Source organism: Dermacentor andersoni, chromosome 10 (genome assembly GCF_023375885.2).
Source record: "Dermacentor andersoni chromosome 10, qqDerAnde1_hic_scaffold, whole genome shotgun sequence".
Taxonomy (NCBI): domain Eukaryota; kingdom Metazoa; phylum Arthropoda; class Arachnida; order Ixodida; family Ixodidae; genus Dermacentor; species Dermacentor andersoni.
In genome coordinates this window covers 34,660,419-34,681,646 of record NC_092823.1, presented here as the reverse complement: position 1 = coordinate 34,681,646, position 21,228 = coordinate 34,660,419, and positions in this window count along the sequence as shown.

Genomic DNA, 21,228 nt, shown 5'->3' with positions numbered 1-21,228 from the left:
TCTATGGACTTTCTATAAAAATTTTTGTAAGGGCAGGCTTATACAGTGCTGACTAATCGCCACGCCCTCTGCAATAGAGGACTCCCCTATACGAAGCAATACAGGGTAGGATTCCTAATCCATAAGCACATAGCGGGCAATGTTCACGAATTCTACACCAATAATGAGAGGATACCAGTAGTCGAAATAAAACTTAATATTACATACAGAATCAAAGTAGTACAAGCTTACGCTCCAAGCTCTGGTGATGATGATGATGAAATAGATTAGTTTTCCGAAGATGTTGAACTAGCGATGAGAAAAGTGCACACTCGGTATACTGTAGTCACTGGCGACTTCAATGTAAAAGTGGGGGAAAAGCAGGCTGGTGAACAAGGAAGTGGCAACTACGGTGTCCATTCTAGGAGTATTAGAGGAGAGATGCTGGTAGGATTCGACAAAGGAATGAGCTGCGAATAATGAACACATTCATCACAAAGCGTAGTACTAGAAATTGGACCTGGAAAAGCCGTAGTCGGGAAACAAGAAACGAAGTAGATTTCACACTTTCTGCCAATTTCAGCATAGTGCAAGATGTAGGAGTGTTAGGAAGGTTAAAGTTCAGTGATCATACGTTACTGAGGCCTACGATTCGCCTCCATTGGAAGAGAAAAAAGAGTAAGTTTGGTCAAGAAGAAACAGGCCAACCTAGACGCCGTGAGGGCAAAAACAAACCAGTTCAGGCTAGCGCTTGCCAAAAAAAAATATGCAGCCTTAGAACCGAGAGATTATGATGTTATAAAGGTTATGAATGAAACCGTTACTAGGCTGGCTTCAGAAGCATCGATTGAAGTGGGAGGTAAGGCACCAAGGCAACCAGTACGTAAGCTCTCGCAAGTAACGAAATACCTCATAAAGAAACGACAAAGAATGAAAGTGTCCAACTTCGAGATCAAGTAGAACTCGAGGGAACTGCCAAGACTGATCAGCATAGCGAAAATAAGGAATATTCGAAAGTATAAGGTAATAAAGACTGAGGAAGCGTCTGTGGTGTGTGTTTCTCTTCTGTGTGTCTCGTCACAATGTTGTACAATCCAACTTCTAAACAATGGACGCAGCCTGAAATCAATGAGAAGAAAACTTGGCATAGGAAAAGCCAAAATGCATGCACTGCAGGGTAATCTCATCAGCAATTTCGAAGATATAGTAAAATGATCCGAAGAATTCTGTTCTGACCATTACAGTACCCAGAGCATCCATGATACCTCCTTCGAAGTAGTAATGAACAGGTTGCAGTGTCTGCTTCTATGTATAGCGATGAAGTTAAAGGTGGCTTGCAACACATGAGACGGGGAAAAGAGGAAGGCGAAGAGGGAATAACAGACGATTTAATGAAAGATAAAGGAGAGCTAGGGCTAGAAAGGTTTCCGGCCTTTCATACGAAATGTTTCAGGACTTCAAGGGTCGCAGAGAACTGAGGGATGCCAACATAATAATACACATAAAAGGAGACCTTAAAGAATTACAGAATTTAAGGAACATTAGCTTAATTCCAGCGTTGTATAAAATATTCGCGAAGATAATTCCCAACAGGATCAGCGCAACACTTCACTTCAGTTAACCAAGAAGACAGGTTGGCTTCAGGAAGTAATACTGTACAATGAATCAAATCCCTGTCATCAATCAGGTAATTGAGAAATATGCAGAGCACAATCAACCTATCTATATGGCTTTCATAGATTACGGAAAGGCATTTAATTCAGTAGAGATACTAGCAGTCATAGGGGTATTAGGCAATCAAGGAGTACAGGAGGCTTACTTAAATATATTGGAAAACATCTACATATATTCCACAGCTACCTTAACATCCACATGAAAAGTAACAAGATACCCATAAGGAAAGGGGCCAGACAAGAAGACACTATCTCCAATGCTATTCACTGCATGCTTGGAACAAGTATTCAAGCCATTAAAGTGGTAAGGCTTAGGAGTAAGGACAAACGGCGAATATTTTAGCAACCTTTGGTTTGCAGATGACATTGCGCTTTTCAGCAACAGAGGGGATCAGTTAAAACAAATGATTGAGGACCTTAACAGAGAGGGTTTAAGAGTAGGGTTGAAGATTAATATGCAGAAGACATCATTATCATCAGCATCATCATACAACAACAGCAGCAGTAGCGGCGGCGGCAGCAGCAGCACCAGCACCAGCACCACTTCCAGCACCACCACCACCACCACCGCAAATTTCCTAATTTCGTCGAACCACCTAGTATTTTGCCGTCCTTCCCTTCTATTGTTACCCATTCTATCACCCTAATGGTCCAACGGTTGTATAATCTGCGCATTACATGACCTACCCAGCGCCATTTCTTTCTCTTAATGTCAATTAGCATATCCACTATACCCATTTGCTCTCTGATCCTAACCGCTCTCTTGAACACTTCTTCCAAGCACGCAGTGAATAGCATTGGAGAGATTGTGTCTCCTTGTCTGACCCCTTTCTTTATAGGTATCTTCCTACTTGTGTAGAATTAAGGTGGCTGTGTAATCCCTGTAAATATTTTTTAGGGAATTTACGTAAGCGGTCTGTACTCCTTGATTACACAATGCCTCTATGACGCCGAAGATATGGATAATGATAAATAGCCTGGCAAGGCAACAAGAGTTCAGGATCGTCAGTCAGCCTTTAGAGTCTGCTAAGGAGCAGGTTTACCGAGGTCCATTATTTACAGGGGACCCCGGTCGTGAGAACGAAATTTACAGAATAATAAAAATGAGTTGGAGCGCTTACGAAAGAAATTGTCTGCGCCTGATTGGAGGCTTTCTATTATCAATGAAAAGAAAAGTGTACAATTAATGCATTCTAGCGGTGCTAACATGTGGGAGAGAAACGTGGAGGTTCACAAAGAAGCTCGGGAACAATTTAATGTACCGCGCAAAGTGCGATAGAACGAAGAACGTTAGGCGTAACGTTAAGAGAATGAAATAGTGCGGTGGTGTGTCAGAGAAAAAATGGGGATAGCTGATATTCTAATTGACATAAAGAGAAAAACAAATGAACCCGGGCAGGTCATGTAATGCAGAAGAGTCTGGTACTGGGCCTGTTGGTACATAGTTAGACAAACAACGAAGCCCAGCCTTCGAAGACGCGAACACAACAAGAGAGAAAAGAAAGTCATACACGCAGCGACTGGCAAGAGAATTTAATGAAACACTTGGATCGAAAAAAAAAAAAGAATATCAACACGCCTATGCGCCATACAAAACCAGGCTTGCCAAACTCGCGTCTCGCCATCTAGTCACCAAGCGGAAGGTAACGTGATTATGAATCCATGTTGAAGATAAGGAAACGCACAGAACAAACGAAATTGGATCTTTCTATGTTTGGCTGATTGTACGAGAAATTGTTTTATATATCCACATTTACCTAAGCACTGGTCATCGTTCTCCGACTTTTACTTCACAGTTGTTGGGTGAGACACTCGCCCCCTTTCCTCCTCCGTCGCATTGTCCCCACCAAGAACAACAAAGGGAAAGCTCTGCCTTCTCCTAATAATAATAAAAAAACGTATTTTATAGCCAGCCCCTAAAAATGCGCAGAGAGCATTGAACATGAGTGCAGTGTAAGGGATTAGACAGAATGAACGAAAGAACGACAGACTTGCCCTCCTGCCTGTAACGCGGTTGAGCGACAACACGCACCATTTCCCTCGCCATCGCAAGGAAAAGGCACCCGGAAATAGAAGAGGTTCATTCTCTCTGATAAGAAATGGGCGTTAGCGCATTCGGTACATCCACACAAAGCAAAAAAAAAACAGAAATTTGAAATGACGTTGGCGTTCTCTCGTTCGGCTGCCTCGAAAAACTAGTCTGATACAGGAAAGTTTAGTGTGTGTTTTTACTACTTGGTGTGGAGCTAAAACGTAAGGCTATTTCAATTTGTTTCTATTTCAGTTCTATTTGATTTCGATAATTTTTTCACCAGTTGTAAGGCTATAGAACTGGTGAAAAAATTATAGGGCCACCTCCACTTTGCTTGACTGTCACGCAAGTTCATAGATACCGCGAAAATCCGTTAGCTAAAATGCCCTGTACACACTCGTTATGCATGATTAGACCGTAGAAACAAAGCAAAAACGTTTTCAGGATTCTACATCTTTTTTACCATTAGGTAAAGCTTATTGGGCTGCGCCACTTCTCTGTCACGCTACGTCATAAAACCACGAATGCTTACTCATCAAAGTGACATGTACGCACTAAAGATTGATTAATAGGCCGAACAAAACTGAAAGCTGTTCTGAATACCCGGAGACTGCCGCGTCCCTTAACAAATTGAAGATGACTGCCCGCTGATTATTATGGCACTGGCTACTCGCAGACACCGGGGAAAATTGTTATATTTGAATATAAAAAAATTTTAGAGCGCAGCTCTTTGGCGTCCGTTCCTGGGTTTCGCGTCGTCGTCGGCGTTGTCGTCGGCCTCGTAACCAGCTCCGCCCCCCTTTCATCCCCCCAGCGCTAGCAGCGACCGACTGATACCGCTGGATGCCGCTGACGCCGCTAGAGAGTCAAGATAACGTGACTGCATAGAACACCGTCGCCGCCAAGCAGAAAGAGGAGGAAAGGGTCCCCCCCCCCCCCCCCCTGTTCTTGTGTGGCGGATAGGGTGCTCTTCAGTTGCCGACGCGCCGGTTATTTCACGTAGGCCCCGGCACGTCGACGAATACGTGACCACCTTCCCACGGCTAGACCTGGTTCTTAGCGCTGCGGAAGCGAGGGTATCATATTGTTTGTGTCGGCATCGGCGGCGTTGTCCCTGAAACCAACTCCGCAGCTGGGGTTGACTCACTATCGGCGTCAGCGGCATCAGTCAGTCGCTGCTATCTCTTCCCTCCTCCCTTTATCGTGTTGTCCGCTTGCTGCGCGCGCGTCTGCCCCCATCGTTTGCCGCTGGGTGTACACGCCGCCCCCCTCCCCCCTCTTCCTGCGAGTCTCCTGTTGTCAAAGCGCCGGCTCGAACTTAATTCCTTTCTTCGCTCCTCCTCCAATGCAACCCCTGTGCGGTGGCAATCAGAGAGCCAGATCGGTGGCGGCGGATCTGTAAATGTGCACCGCCCGAGCCGAAATTGCCGCTGCCGTTCGCCCTGTGCGGTGGCAATCAGAGAGCCAGATCGGTGGCGGCGGATCTGTATATGTGCACCGCCCGAGCCGAAATTGCCGCTGCCGTTCGCCACTGCGAAATTATCTGCCAGTTCTTTCTGAGCCATGAGCGAGACGACCGATGGAAGTCCTCCGTCTGCTGCTGCTGCTGCTGCTGCTAAACGAGCTGCCAGAGCAGAGGCCCAGCGCCGTCGCCGTCAGAATCCAGAAGTGCGTGCCGCCGAAGCAGAAGCTTACCGTCGCCGCCGTCGAGATGATCCAGGAGTACGCGTCGCCGAAGCAGAGGCTAAGCGCCGCCGCCGAGAAGACCCTGCCGTTCGCGCCGCCGAAGCGGAGGCTCATCGCCGCCGTCGAGAGCAACCAGCAGTAAGCGAGGCTGAAGCAGAAGCTCATCGCCGCCGCCGAGAAGACCCTGCAGTTCGCGCCGCCGAACTGTTAGTGGAGTCTTTGTTAAAGGAATACGTGTGAAAAATAAAAAAAAAATTCTGTGATAGCGCATACATGTGTTGCTCGATTTCTTTGCCTCATTCTATCGAAAAGGTGAAACAGCTTATTTGCTGCGCTCAAATTTCGCATTAGGAAGTAACGTAATCGTCGGTAATTTTTTTTGCTTGGCAATATATTGTTGTCGAGCCCTTTCAGCACCAAAGCTGGCAGAGTTGGCACCAACGTTGGCAGAGCCAATGCTATGTGGCTCTGCCAACTCCTCTCCGGGGACGCGTATTAGCGGTATTATAATCATTCTCTTGCACGCTGCCACAATTTCGACCAGCCACCACAAACTAAGTGCGCGGAAGCGGAACAACCGCACACGCCGGTACCACCCTCCTCACCCGGTTATCTACTTTGAAAGTACTAGCTTTAGTTCCACCAATCCCCGCTGCACTTTTGCGCTCTCCTCGCCTTGTCAAAGTAATCAATGCAAGTCGCTTTGAAAGCACGCAAAAGGGGCCGCTATAAGCTAGGACAGCGTTTCATTGGGTAGGTCATGAAATGCTGCGGGTCGCCGCCCGATTCTTCCATTGGAAGTTACGTAACTTTCACTTCTGAAGATTGGAATAAAGTTAGAATCGACTAGTTTGAACTTGTACAGCCCCAGCACGGTATACTTTAGTTCGAGTGGCTCACTAGTGTTAATTCTTCTTTATGCTCGCATTTAAGTTCTCGAAGTCAGATTTTTCGGTCATTTTTATAGAACGTGCCCATGAGTGAGCGGCGCATTCAAGTTTGCTCACACCAGGAAAGAGAAGGTGTTCTGACTCTTAAACGAATGAGCGCAGTTGTTGCAGAAGCGGCCACATACGTTTGCCCTTTAATGTTTTGCATTGCCTTGGCCAGGGGGGACGGGGGTAGGTTTTCGTTTTCTGAGCAGGCTCGATATTTTACGTAGTATCAACAATGTGGCAAACGGAGCCACGTAATATGATATTTCTGTGCGCATGTACTTATGCGGAATACGGCACCAGTCAGCCTACAATGCTTTTGTGCCACATTCGCTGATGATCCAGCAGCACAAAGCGCGCAGCCACCTCCTCTTTCTGCTCACTCACACTCCCCTGCCCCCATTACCCGGTTTAGTGAAAACGCAGCAATCTAGAGACGCTTACGCGCAGAAGCGGCTTCAGAAAGAGCGCGGCGATATATCCTCAACGCCAAACTCTGCGTCTCATAAGCATATTTGACACGAAATGCACCCGTCTTGTAATGCAACGTACGCTAGCCCATATGAAGTACGCTCGCCAATATACGAAGCAGAACGCAAGGAGGCGTGACTCTGGTACACACCTCGTACACCGCTGAAATCCAGGGACCACCACACCCACCTCGGTGATTCAACGCTCGCTACAGGGGCCATTCAGGCTCGCCAGAAGGGCACTGGCTGGTATAGAAAGGGAACACACAAAATTGGTACAGTCACTCCACCCCGTAGTTTAACACCGACATGTAGGGTATGCCTTTCGCTGCATGTGACCTTCGCGCCGCATCAAACAAAATTTCAGGAGAAAGTTGGAATTTCATCTGCCTTCCATGGAGATAAACTAGTCTTCAACGTTTCGCAACCACGTCGACACAGACGTCGATGTGGCGCGTCCGATAGACACGGCTACGAGGCAATCCCTAATGACTTCCTTAAAATGAACACGCAGACAATTTTCTTATAACGAGAGTAGCAAGAAAAAAAAAACAAGCGCCGTCGCCTTCGGCACGACGCAAATAGACTTCACCTCAAACGCATGTTAGGGCTACACGGATCACTGGATTCGAAGTAGAGCTTCCATTTTCGATGCGCGGTTAAAGTTATTCAAAGTTGGGCAACTTTGGAAGCGTGGTGGCTTGTCAATGTGATATCCCCGCAGCTGGGTTTCTTATGCTTGCTTGTTTATTTCAGAACTTGTTTTCCAGCTTCCACTGCCACCGCGCTGGAATGAGCTCCATTATTCACCAGAAAACTCAGCGGGTGGTCTCTTTGGATTGAGGTGCCCCCTGATGCTATTTACGTGAATCTCCACATGCCTTCTCCGGTTCTATCTGGACACGGTGTTTCGGAAGTGGTCGCTGCATACACAGCCTGTACTTCTCGTAGATCACGCGTTCGTATGTGAAATTTCGAAACAGTGTAATCTCGAACTGCCGGTCGAAGCATAGGAGCCTTAGTTTCGTATTTTGTGTTTGACTCAAGAAGCACTCTCCTTAGAAGTGTCTCAAAGATAAATGAATAAGGAGAACGAAAAAAAAAACCAATAGTTTTCGGGAACAGTCCAATATAACGGCCGTTAAACACGTCCCTTACTCTTGGGGTAAATGTGAAATTAAGCTTTGTATTGCTATAAGAAGTGAAATATACTGAAATATTTAAAAAAAAATATCGTTCTTTGTTTTCAACATTCTGTGCAGCGTGCGTGACGTTCCATATCTCACGGTGGCGAGAAGTCACGTGAATGGCTCAATGGCCTCCCAAGTCGGTAAGTAGAGGGTTGTCAGCGGGGCATTCACGTCGTGGTAATTGATTTCCAATGATTGCACCGATAATTATCCCTAATGACACTGAGTAAAGTGCGTGAGCGTTGGCATGTGCGATGAACTTTTAACATTGGAGATGGGAGCGAATCGTAAAGGACTGTTGCATGCATGCCTGCAGGCACGGTGGTCCAAGTGTTTCTTTATTCCATTCATTTAGGTTTGAGTGGACCACCGTTCCGGGTTATTCGACAAGTAGTTTTGGGAGTTATCCATTTCCGCCGGGCTATTCAGAGTGCTAACCCGGAATCGCGATATGAAAATATTCGTTACGTATGCCTCAGCTCTGTTCCCGCGCATTTTCTCTTGCCGTTTTTCTTTCTCAAAACTGCCTGTTTTGTTTTGTCTCATAGCAAGGTGAATGAACAATACATTTCCTATGTTTTCTAGAACCGAACAAGCAGAAAAATTTTAGGCAGAACGACATGTGGGCTGAACTTCTCGTAAACTCAAGGTCGGGACCTGTAGCCAACTAACCCTAATAAAGAACGTCAGAATATTCCATGTATTTTAATTAATTCACTCATTCGTTTTCTAGAAGTTTTTTTTCCCACCGCTAAGCAACTTGTATATTAGAACCCTAATAAGAAACGACAGGTACCGGGGACAAGACAGTGCCGCTTTGGTCATGTGTCATGTCTTTTAATGGAAGGTGCAAACAACTTGCCCACTCTGAAATTGATTAAGTACATAAATATTCGTCCAGAATTGATCACCAAAACGCGTTTTTCAGATGCAGGCATAGAGTAGGTTCCAATATGTTGAGTGACTCAGGGGGAGAAAATCCACTCCCCTCTTCTATGGGCAACCCATATAAGCGCCAACTATTTCGTTCATTTACGAATCTGTGCTCTATTCTAGAATATCGTTCACATCGTTAGTCGGCTGAACACCGTATTTCCAGGATTCTATCGCGCCCCCTATTGTAACGCGCAGTTATCTTACCGCCCAAATATTCTAAAACACAACTTGGTTCCGAGTGTACCGCACACATCAAGTAACCAAACCTGAGTCGACGGCTACCGTGTTGAAACGATCTCATGGAACATATGAAAGCACACAGACACGCACACGTCTTGGTGGCTAGTCGCTGTCAATATCGGACGACAGTTCCTTTTCGCTGTCTGCCGATTGCAGAAAGTCATCTTCAGTTCTATATAGTGGATGACATGTTCCTTTGTCGCTGTCAATTGCCGACGCATGTCTCGGGAGCGCCAAACACACGCGAGCCAGCCTTATTACACTGTTCTTGTGCAAGAAGGATGACCTTACGCTTGAAGGATGCCTCGTAATTAAAACGCCCTTTTTTTCTATCCTGCCACTCGACTACCTCCTCAAAAGGCGGTTGAGCCAACGGTTGAGAACAAAATCTCTTCTACGGCAGAACAGCTAGCTACCTTGCAGTTACGTACCTTGCATCTAAGTTTTTTCTTCTTTTTTTTCAGTGAGAATGGGTACTTTTTTCCAGGCGAAGGGTGTTCAGAAGACGGCATATAATGGACAAGGTTATTTTAGAGTAAGCGAAAGGTGTCACTGGGTTTGCTGTTCCATCCGACCATTAGGGCCTACAAATGATGTAGGACCTTAACAGAGACAGTGTAAGTGCGGGGTTGAGGATTAATATGCAGAAGACAAAGACGTACGTCGATTACTCACAGGGGACCCTGATCATGAGAAGGACATTTACAGAAGAATAAAAATGGGTTGGAGCGCTTACGGAAGATATCAGATCCTGACTGGAAGCGTACCATTATCACAAAAAAGAAAGGTGTACAATCAGTGCAGTATACCGGTGCTAACATATGGGGCAGAAACCTTGAGACTGATAAAGAAGATCGAAAAGAAGTTAAGGACCACGCGAAGAGTGATGGAAAGCAGAATGGTAGGCGTTACATTAAGAGACTGGATGAGGGCGGTGTGGATCAGGGGAAAGCAAACGGGTATAGCCGATATTCTAATTGACATTAAGAGAAAGAAATGCAGCTGGGCAGCTAATGTAATGGGTAGGTGAGGTAACCGGTGGCTGCTTATGGTTACAGAATGGGTGCCGAGAGAAGCAAAGCACAGGCGAGGACGACAGAAAACAAGGTGGGGTGATGAAGTTGTGAAATTCGCCGGCGCAAGAAGCGATCAGTTGGCGCAAGACAGAGGTAATTGGAGATCGCAGGTAGAGGCCTTTGTCCTGCTGTGGACATAAAATAGACTGGTGATGATGATGATGATGATGATGATGGTATTGTTTTTGATGTTGAGTGGAAATAGTTGCGATTGCAGCGCGACGCGAATTTGAACGCACTTTTATTCCAAAAACATGCCCCTTAGAGTCGTGGAAATGCGGTATACATCTTGAGACAGACGCAAACTGTGCTGCACATTGGCGCTTTGTAAGGCGTTCTATGTGTAATTTTGTTTCAGTAATCCATGGGTGACGGAAATTGGGCACTGCGCTGTAATTAGTGATCCTATCGCGCTCGTTAAGCCGGGTCTCCATGGCGGGAAGCTGTGATTAAGACATTTGGAGCCATTCCTGATGGCAAGCAGAGATAATATACAATGTCAGTGAGGCCAAATTAGTGCCTTTATTAAATCTGCAAGAATAATTAGTGCCTTGCGCATAGAGACGTCTGTCTTGGTCGACGGGGCTGGTCCGTAAATTGGGTAGTCCAGCTCCGCAGTCAAACAAAATTATTACAAGTATCGCTTTACGAAATCAACGAGCACGCAGAACGAGTTTAATATGAGGTTCGCCTATTCTCTTTATCTTCCAAGTAACTGAATGCATAAGTTTACAATGCAGCTGTAACGCTGCGATCTATATCCTTGACGCGCAAGTCAATCAGAAAGATGGTAGTCCTTGAAGTTAAGAAACATATACTTTGATTAAAAAGAAACAGGCAATAAAATAGGATTGTTACTGTGTAGGAAAAGGCACGAGTTACCAATGCCTTGTACCCTGCGCACAGGACATGAGAAAATGTGCCACCACTGAGCCCGAGAAGCACCGATCTTTATACGTTGACCGCGACTGAGTGGTCAATGCAGTCAGGAAATCCCGGTTCATGTTTCACTTAGAAGGGTGATAGTTTGGGCTAGTTCGTATTTCATTTTAGATTGTGTGGTACCTTGCTTCGTGCTGTACCACACAATCATGTTTCACGTTTCAAGCAGATTATGCCACGAACGAAAACTTCGCGCTCTCATAAAATTCTATAAGACCGGTTCCACAATCTCGCTCGTTTCTATTTATGCTTTTCTATATGTTCTGCACTTACTAGATACACGGTCATTCATATCGGTGCGCAATCTAGCTGCTTCCTCGGCAGTTTGCATCACTGACGTCTCATCCCACCGTAGATCCGCTGTTATGAGGTTTTGCTGCAGAGTACAAGGTCTTGGATTCGTTTGTTGGATGTGATAGCGGAATCGTGACCGTAGCAGAATGCGAGAACATTCGATCGGAAGCGGCGTTGCAGATGTGTGGGTATACTTAATTATTTCGGAGCCCCGTGCTTGGCATCCTACAGCCGGAGCTTGCAAGTGATAGGAGAAAATTGCAATTACGACTGCATTACTCCATTTTCCAGTTTACCTTTGTAAGCTTAAACCACTTATGCCATGTTTCTGTGAGACGGACCCAATCAAACTTTTTCAGGCTTTATGTCCGTGTGCCAAACATTGGTAAGACGTTGAATAAGGATCGATTGAATGAAATCCAGAGAAAGAGAGAGAGAACTTATTTGAAATGAGGCGGAGAGGTGGGCCTCAGCTAGCGCGTTCTAACCTTCTACACTGTACAGCGGGAGGGGAAACGGTGATCTAAACGTGTGATGAGGACTGATGTTGACAGAAGACGGATGCACGACGGTGAAAGCAATATCAACATTCGGTTGATAAACATTCAGATATGTCTTAAATGAAGCCACGACGAGGTTTCAGGTGTGGTCACTAGTTCAAATGAATCTTCACATAAAGGCGCTAAAACGAAGCCGGTGCGTGAGGTTTTGCTGCGTGAGTAGCGCTTGCGCCAAGACACGGCTTTATAACATGTAAAGAGCAGTGATAAGCGACTCCAGTATGGCGAGCACTTTTGGCCACCGGATCTGGAGATCTCAGAGAAGGAAGGAAGGAAGGAAAAAGTGGAGAAGGAAGGCAGGGAGGTGAACCAGTTTAGCCTAACCGGTTTGCTACCCTACACATGGGAGCGGGATGGGGGGGATGAAAGATGGGGAGAAGAGATAGAGGGCACATAACACGGCACACACATCGTTGGTTACAGTCTGTCACTCTTGTGCGGTACGTGACATCACTGTCACAGCCGCTTGTCCAAGCCCGTATCCTTCATAAACCGAAGTAGTCCCTTCGTCGCCTTCAGCTGCGATGTCTTCAGCCGGCGATATGTCAAAATGGTTGCAACTGACAATGGTCTATTGTCAAGGTGCGCTAGAACGGACGCCATGGACTGTCTCTGAACATTATATTCAGGACAGTCGCACAGAATGTGTTCCAGCGTCTCCTCGCATAGACAGGCATTGCAGAGAGCGTTGTCGGCCATTCCAATGCGAAACGAGTAAGATTTCGTGAAGGCCACCCCTAGCCATAAGCGATAAAGCAAGGTGGCCTCACTTCGGCGGAGTCCAGTTGGCATACACGGATGCATCAAGGAAGGCAGGTCGTGTTGATGATTGTTGCGGTTGGTCTGGCTGCTTGGTGTGCACCATAGAGAGAGCGTGATCTCCCGTGCAAGCACTTGAAGTCTGCTGGCTGCGTCAGACCGTGAAAGTGGTATGGCCTCTTCCTGTGTGTCTTCAAGAGCTGTCCGAGCGGCTTTATCGGCGTCTTCATTTCCGATGACGCCGCAGTGACTTGGCAGCCACTGAAACGTCACGTGATGTCCTTTCTCATGTGATGTATGGAGTAGGCATCTAATATCGAATACGAGCTGTTCGAATGGCCCGCGACGCAGAGCTGATAGTACAGATTGTAGAACTGCCTTTGAGTCGCTGAAAATTGACCATTGTCGAGGTGGTTCCCGATTGACAAAACAAAGTGCAGCTCGAAGAGGAGCTAGTTCCGCAGATGTAGATGTCGTTGGGTGGTCAGTCCTAAAGCTGATGGTAATACCTCTTTCTGGGACGACTACAGCACCGGACGAACACTGGATGTTTGTGGAACCGTCAGTATAAATATGTGCACTGTCTGCGTACCTCTCCTGCAGAAGAAGCAGAGACAATTGTTTCAGCACAGGCGACGACAGCTCAGACTTTTTCCCGATTCCTGGTACGCTGAGATGGACTGTGGGGCTGACAAGGCACCAAGGGGGTATCGATGGTTTAGATGCAGCGGTGAAGCCCGAGGGAAGTTTGTCGTTGTACTTGACGATAGTTTTTGAGAATGATGCTTGGTGCCTGTCTGAAGGTAGAGTTGAAAGGTGGTGATAGGGGGCACGTGCCAAATGTCTGATATGCGTTCTCAGGGTTTCCACCGTGATGCGAGTCTGCATTGGATGGTCCCGAGCAATCGCAGTAGTTGCCTCAGTTGACGTGCATCTCGGCAAACCAAGACAAACTATGAGTGCTTGAGCTTGCGCTGCTTGCAGAACACGAATATTTGTCTTGCAGGTGTTGTTCAGTACAGGTAGACTGTATTTTAAAAAACCGAGAAAGAGAGCTCTGTAGAGTCTCAGCATTGCGTCTTCTGACATCCCCCACGTCTTTCCTGTCAGGTATTTAAACAACTGGGAGGTTGCTGTTAGGCGTCGTTTCATGTAAGCCACGTGCGGGCTCCCAACAGAGGTCTCGGTCGATAATTACGCCAAGAAATCTGTTGGTTCTGACATAGGAAATGGTCCGCCCATTCATTGAGATGACATAAGGCGTCATTGGTTTGCGAGTAAACGCCACTAGGGCGCATTTTTCTGGCGATATGCTGAGACCTTGTTCACACACGTAGCTCGCTGTCAAAGTAGCCGCTCTCTGAAGCCGTGCACGTATCTGAGGACGTGTGACTGCCGAAGTCCAGAGACAGATGTCGTCTGCGTATACTGAAATTTTGGTGGTAGTTGGCAAGTGTTCAGCAAGCCCAATAAGAGTGAGGTTGAATAGCGTCGGGCTGAGAGCACCGCCTTGAGGAACGCCTTTGCTGGTATAGCGTCGCTTAGTTGGGCCATCGTCAGTTAATACATAGAATGATCTTGCAGATAGGTAACTTGCAATCCATAAAAATACTCGACCACCTAGGCCAACCGTCACAAGAGCGTCGAGAATAGGCTCATGTAATACGTTATCGTATGCCCCTTTCACTTCTAAGAATAAAGCTGCAGATAAACGTTTACGGGACCTTTCGTGCTGGACATATGAAACGAGATCAACTACATTGTCGATGGAAGAGCGGTCACGTCGGAAACCAGCCATGGAACTCGGATAAATCTTGTAGTGTTCAAGGTACCATTCCAGGCGGCCAAGGATCATCCGTTGCATTGTCTTTCCTACACAGCTGGTCAACGCTATCGGGCGGTAAGAGGTGAGCTCTAGCGGGGATTTGCTCTGCTTCAAGATTGGCACCAGGCGGCTCACTTTCCATTCGTCAGGAACATTTCCCTCCTGCCATGAGGTGTTGTAGAGACTCAATAGTGCTATCCGTGCGGATTCTCCGAGATAGCACAAGGCTCGGTATGATATACCATCTGGACCCGGAGATGATGAGCGCCTGCAGAAAGCTAGTGCCGCCTCGAGCTCCTCCATTGTAAAAGGAAGGTCCATGCGGCAATCTCGGGAATGAGGGATATCATCTCGGGCTGGAGGATCTGGACGTGTCGCTTGGTCTGCCATTCGCGCACAAAAGTCTTCTGCGACATCGATGTCTTGCCGCCCTTGGAAAAGCGCGAGCGCCTGGAATGGAAAACGCTGTTCCGGAAGGCAACGCAGACCTTGCACCGTTTTCCAAATGTGAGACAGCGGCTTGCGGGGGTCGAGTGTCTGGCAAAACGTTGCCCAACGTTTCGACGCTAATCTATCCATTCGACGCTGAATCTTCTTTTGTATCCTCCTGGCTGCCCTAAGGTCATGGATTGATCTTGTACGCCGATATCGACGTTCCGCCCGGCGACGAAGTGCGCGAAGTCGCTCTAATTCTATGTCGAAGTCGTTTCGCGTGTGAGAAATCGTCAGTATGCGAGTGGCGTTCCGCATCGTATTTTTAATTGTTTGTTCTAACCCAGAGGGTAGGTCCTCGCTGCAGGCATCTTCCATATCAGATTTGAAGTTGGCCCATTGAATCGTCCGAATGGTATTCCGTGGGCCAGATCTAGACGACAAGCCTTTGATGTTCAGATAGGTGGGAATGTGATCACTCCCATGTGTCTCAATATCTGGAAACCACTTCACATATCTGGCGAGAGAGTTGGAGACAAAAGCAAGTTCGAGGCAGCTGCCGTATGTCACGCCTCGAAGAAAGGTGGGGCTACCATCGTTCAAGAGAGTAAGGCCATAGTTGTAGGCGATGCTTGATAATCTTCGTCCTCTTGCATTTGTCTTTGTACTTCCACATGCTGGATGGTGTGCATTGAAATCTCCTATGATGACCCATGGGGCGGGGCAAACACTCAAGATATCCGCTAAAATTTTAGTGTCGAAATTGTTGGAAGGCGATATATACACGCCTATGAGAGTAAACAAGAGTTTGTTCTTTTTAACTGTGACGCATATATACTGATTGTCGTCGTGGGGCGCAATCGGTTGCAAAACATAGGTGAGTTCCCGACGAACAAAAATGATGATTTTGCTGCATGCACTATTTGTTGATGACATGAAATATTCGTACCCTGACAGTCTGATTGGTTTCGACAAGTTGGGCTCACAAATGACGATGAGTGGAAACGCATTGGTGTACACATACTGACGGAAATCTGAAATTCGTTATTTTAGCCCTCTGGCGTTCCACTGCATGACGGACGCTGCCTTGACTTCTTTTCGGAAGGATGGGGTATGGGTAGCCATCTTTCTAGTTGAGGGATTCAAGCACTGGGCTTAAGGCGTCCAGCACTTTAAGTGCGCTTCGAGCAGACGGTGTCCCCATCTCAACTAAAATCGTTCGGATGGCCTCCATGAGGGAACGTAGCACCAAGATGACTTGATCTGTTTTAGGTGAATCATCAATGGCCGGAGAAGGCTCCGGTGGCGCCGTGACCTTCTGAGGTTCCTTAGCAAGGGATCGGCTCGGTAGCGCAGGCCATTCCTCTAAAGAAAGAGTCTTATCTGATGCCCTCGTAGAAGTGGTGGGCCCTTTCGCGTCGCGACTAGGTGGTACCGTAGTGGAGCGGGTACTATCGCTTCGCTCATGCGCCTTCTTTGAAGACGTACGACGGTGCCGACGTCGACGCCGACGCCGGACTACTTCGGCTGCCTCCCTGGGTGCCGAATTGTCTCTGGCCATTTGCTTCAGAACCGCGCGCTCCCTCTTGATGCGGGGACAGTCTTTCGACGAGGCTGCGTGAGGGCCGCTACAGTTGGCGCACTTCAGAACTGTGGCATCGCAGGTCACTTCTGCATGAGGTTCAGCGCAACGGGGACACAGAAGCGAGTTGGGACACACGCCCTTTACGTGTCCTAGCCTGAAGCACTGATGGCATTGAAGCGGCTTCTGGATGAATGGTCGAACTGGATGTCGAAAATGTCCGACTTTAACGTGGGAGGGTATGCAATCCCCCTTGAAGGTTACTTTTTCGCAGCGCGTATTCCCAAGACGGCGCACTTGCGTAATGATCGTGCCCTCGTTTGCCGGCTTGATGAGGCTAGGTAAATCTTCATTGGGAATGGCAATGTCAATGTCGTAAATTACACCGGCTATCGATCTGTCGTCGATCGCGATGAAGGGGCGCATTTTGATTCCGCCAAGCTCCGTGATTTCTTGAAGTGTTCCAAGCGCACTCGCGTTGTACACGTCTATGGCGAGTATATTCTTGCGTGGGTTTATTCTGACGTCTTTAATTTGATCCGGCACCGCACGTTCCAGAAAAATGGATAGGGCTTGCCTGTTCAGCAACCGTAGGTTGCTTGACGGTTCTTCCGGCATAAAGATGATGACGTGTGGCCAGCGTGTAGGCCTTGACTTCATAGTCGTAGTGCTCGCAGGAGGTGACGGCGCTGTGTTGGCGATCTTTCTCTTCGCCCTCTTACTCCAGACGGGTATGAAGCCGTCGTCGGATGAGTCGTCTTCCGACATAGAGTACAGCTCGGTGTCCTCGGTGTCGCTGGGGGAGCCAACTCGCTTCCTTGCGGTTGACAGCCGTGATGACTTCTGGCCAGGCGGGCCTGTGGCATGCTCCGCGTCCATGGTCACAAGGCGGGGAGGTGAGGCACCCCGAAAGGCAAAGAGTTCATTAAAAATGCAGAGAGCACAGAAACAAGCGTTCTGTCAAGAAGACACCACGCGCGTTGACTCTACCAGGTGCATGAGCATTTTCTGAACGATTTCATTCTCATTATATCGATTCCGTTGTTTGCCTGTTGGGTCGTCAGCTTTATTTGCCCTATTATTCTTGGCTTGTTGTCACAGAGGACCACTACGGCCCGGTGCCGTGGCCATAGGTCTAGAAGGCAGCAAAGACCATTCCGTGCCTGTATCAGCCAGTGGGGATGAATGTTTGCTCTGTGATCTCACCGACCTTCAATTCGCTGTAGTCGTGATTACTGGCCTCGATACAGACACAGGCGCAGGTGGTCGTTCCGTCCTACCCCGCTATGAAGTTCTTCTCAAGTGGCTTGGTGGCGCTTCTTTCGCGAGCAGCCTCTCTACTGAAAGTTATGTCTCTTGCCATTTTTCGACTTTCGGCACACTTTCGGTACTGAAGTGGCCTCGCAACGCATGGTCGTACTGGTTGTAGCACCCACTCCGCTTTAACTGATGCTGGTAATGTCGAAGAAGCAAATGTTCACTTGATGCAGCGGGAGTCGCAAAAGCTTATCGCAATCAATAGTTCAAACAGAATTACTTAAAACATTTGCAAATTATGTGCGTTAGGCTGCTGCTCACTCTGATTCGATGATGTCGGCTGACTCGACGTCCGGCGCATCAGTTTCTTCATGCGGCGGCCAATGGCTACGTCGTACTCGCTGTCAGTGTTCATGACGTCCGGCCTTGAGCTCTCCAAAGAAATTGCGCTGGTCCGAGCTTCCAAAGGCACGTCGTCCTCAAATTAGCGTTGAAGTAGACGTCTGACCTTGTGTAGGTGGTCGTAGGAGCGTCGTCTTGATCTTCCTTAATCAAAGTACCTTCATTAAAATGGCAATAACATAAAGAAACTGCATAAGAATGAGTGAACCAGAGCAAGAGGAGTTAATGAAGCACTAGGTGCTCCATTAAATTCCTCTCTCCGATATTAAATCAAGTTGGCTGAAACTTTGAGCTCGTCGGTGTATGTCTCTCCTTGCCTTTGTGTTTGCGCTGCATCTGTCCTTTACGTCGTTTTAAGCCGTTTTAAGTTCAAAATCTGAGTGTCCTTCTATGAAGTGGGAACGCCGTGGAGAATTTGCGAATGGCTGTTTGATTTTTATACAAATTTATGGTCACTCCATTGTTTGCCAAAGCTATGCGAACATGCCCCTGGACTGAGTGTCAACCCTGTTGAATATAATTTTCATCCCACTGAAATATTCGACTTTGGAGAAGTAAACTGTGTAAAAATTTAGAGAGGCGTTGAAAGAACTACTTTGTTAACAAACATTATTTTTCGACACTCTCTTCTGAATTCGCACAGGTGACATGAAATTAGGCTTGAATTGAAGTTTTCGCTACAGCTTAGCGCAATAAATACTTGAAAGGTAATTACTTCTGAGTTTGCAAATTATGTGTGTAATCGTTGCAGGCAATTTTTGCAACGCCCCCAAACGTCGATCGCCCCAATGGGGTGTGCGATCCACCCTGCCTTCATCTCCGCTGCGTTTTCGTTCTTGATGTGTTGTAAGCAACGACGCGTTTTCAGCAGTCACTCTTGATCGCAGGAAAACAACACAGCCTCAGTCGAACGGGCACGGGGCGGCTTCAGTAAAACTCGTAGTGCGAGGGGAACACTGGAGTAAAGAGCGCTTTGGCTTCTGTGTAGTTTACACTGCACTTCCATAATCTATTAAGCTCTTGTCCTTACCACACTCGCTTGTTGTTGAGGGAAAGTCCGACTGCATTTCGCCTTGAGGAAATTGAGCGATTCACATCGAGCGCGAGTGTCTGGTTTCGCTCGCCTGGCGTATGCACAGACCGATTTCTCTAGCACCTCGACGAAACGCTGGCTTCTCAACACTGTGTGAAATCGGAAGTGGCGTGAGTGGCATGGCCCGACGAAGGCGCATCGGGCCTTCTTCTTCGCAAGCCTGCTTTCTTGGGCCTTCCTGTGCGCAGGAGCCTTTCCTGGCACCTCAAAGTCTCAATCCGGCGAATCGCCGGATCTTCGCAGCCGACCCACCTTTACCCACAATGTCACCTACCCTCTTCTATTAGCTTTTTTAGCTAGCCGACCCGAGCTGCGCGGTGATTTATTGCCCATCGTTGCACTTGGCTGGTTCCCGGTGTAATCCGAGACGCTCCCTTGGTCTTCCCCAGTACGTCCGGTTGTACGACACGGTTTACTATACATTGTAATTTGAGCAAAGTTTTGTCGCGGAAAAAAACTCCTCTTCGCAACACGGTGCACACTTGAAGAAAGAAGAAATCAGTAAATCGTTAGTAACAGTGCCATTTACTATATTAATCTCAACGATCTACTATTTTCAATTTACTAGCCCCGGAGGTCCTCTGCTTGGCGGACGTTAGCAAAGCCCAATAAGGCTATCTTTCCCATGGTCTATTATGCTGTGGGATGGCGGTCTTAGTGCACTGTTTTGATAACGATGCTACTTTCTTTTGTAAATTACATTAACAGTTATGTGCAACGTGTAATAGGCATGTGTGTAGACACTACACTCTAACAATTTGTTCCCATGCGATGTTTATATGCCCTACACCTGGGGACTCGTTAGCTCAACTTGTGCTTCCAAAATTGTGGCTATATACGAGGTTTTCTGCAGAATTTAACCAATTTAGAAAAATCGCTTTTGGTTGATAGTACAATTGCAATGAAAAATAAAACAGGGAGGGGCAATATTTGCACGAAAAATTGGAATGCATAATTAAATAATTAACAAACATTCACTAATTACTGTGCCTCTTTACCGCAAGGTTGATGGTGCCTATATTGAAACTGGTGTCATCCACAGAATTTCTTTCAAGCGCATATGCCTTCGACGCTCACCGGCTTCTATTTGTAAATTGCAAACTGTGTCATCAGGCAATTTGGTAAAAATATTATTCGTGATTTTTTTTCTTTTAAGTACTCGATTACGCATTTCAATTTCTCGTGGAAGTAATGTCCGCCTCTTCGATGGGACAAGCTCAAGGGTTGGATTTGTGCTATCAGCGTCGAGTTATTTATAAACATTACTTAATGTCGTCGCAGAAACGCGTGTTATACGCGTAGCGCCGCTTTTGAGGTGTGGCGCAATAACCCTGTAATTCTGCTTAGCACGCCTTGTTTTCCTCTATCGTTAGCTCAAGGCTGTGCGTTATGACAACATCCGCGGAAACGTTGCTGGATAATGGTTCTGTTAAGCATAACAATTACGCACCATATATTCCAAGTTCACCAAAACAGTCCGGCCAAGATTTCACATAAGAATCAACATAATTTTAACAATGAAATTTCCACTTATAAAAGAAATAGGACTTTAGCGTTGTCGTGGCAATTAAAACGTGGCTACGTTAGTAACTATGCTCTGTTTTGGAGCTGGTAACTGGTCCGCTCGTTAAGGGTAACAACTATTTTTAGTTATTACGCATTTTAACTCTTCCCTGACTGTCTCCAGTCACTGCCAAGGTAGCGAATATTATGATAAAGCTTGATGGTAGCAATCACGACCATCTTATAGGAGTGTATGTCAGTCAGCGGCAGCGTTCGTCTTTGCCTTTCTTCAGCATTTCCTAACAGTTATTCATTCTGCTGCTGTTTCAATTTCAAGCGTACCCGTTCTTAATTTTCTCCCT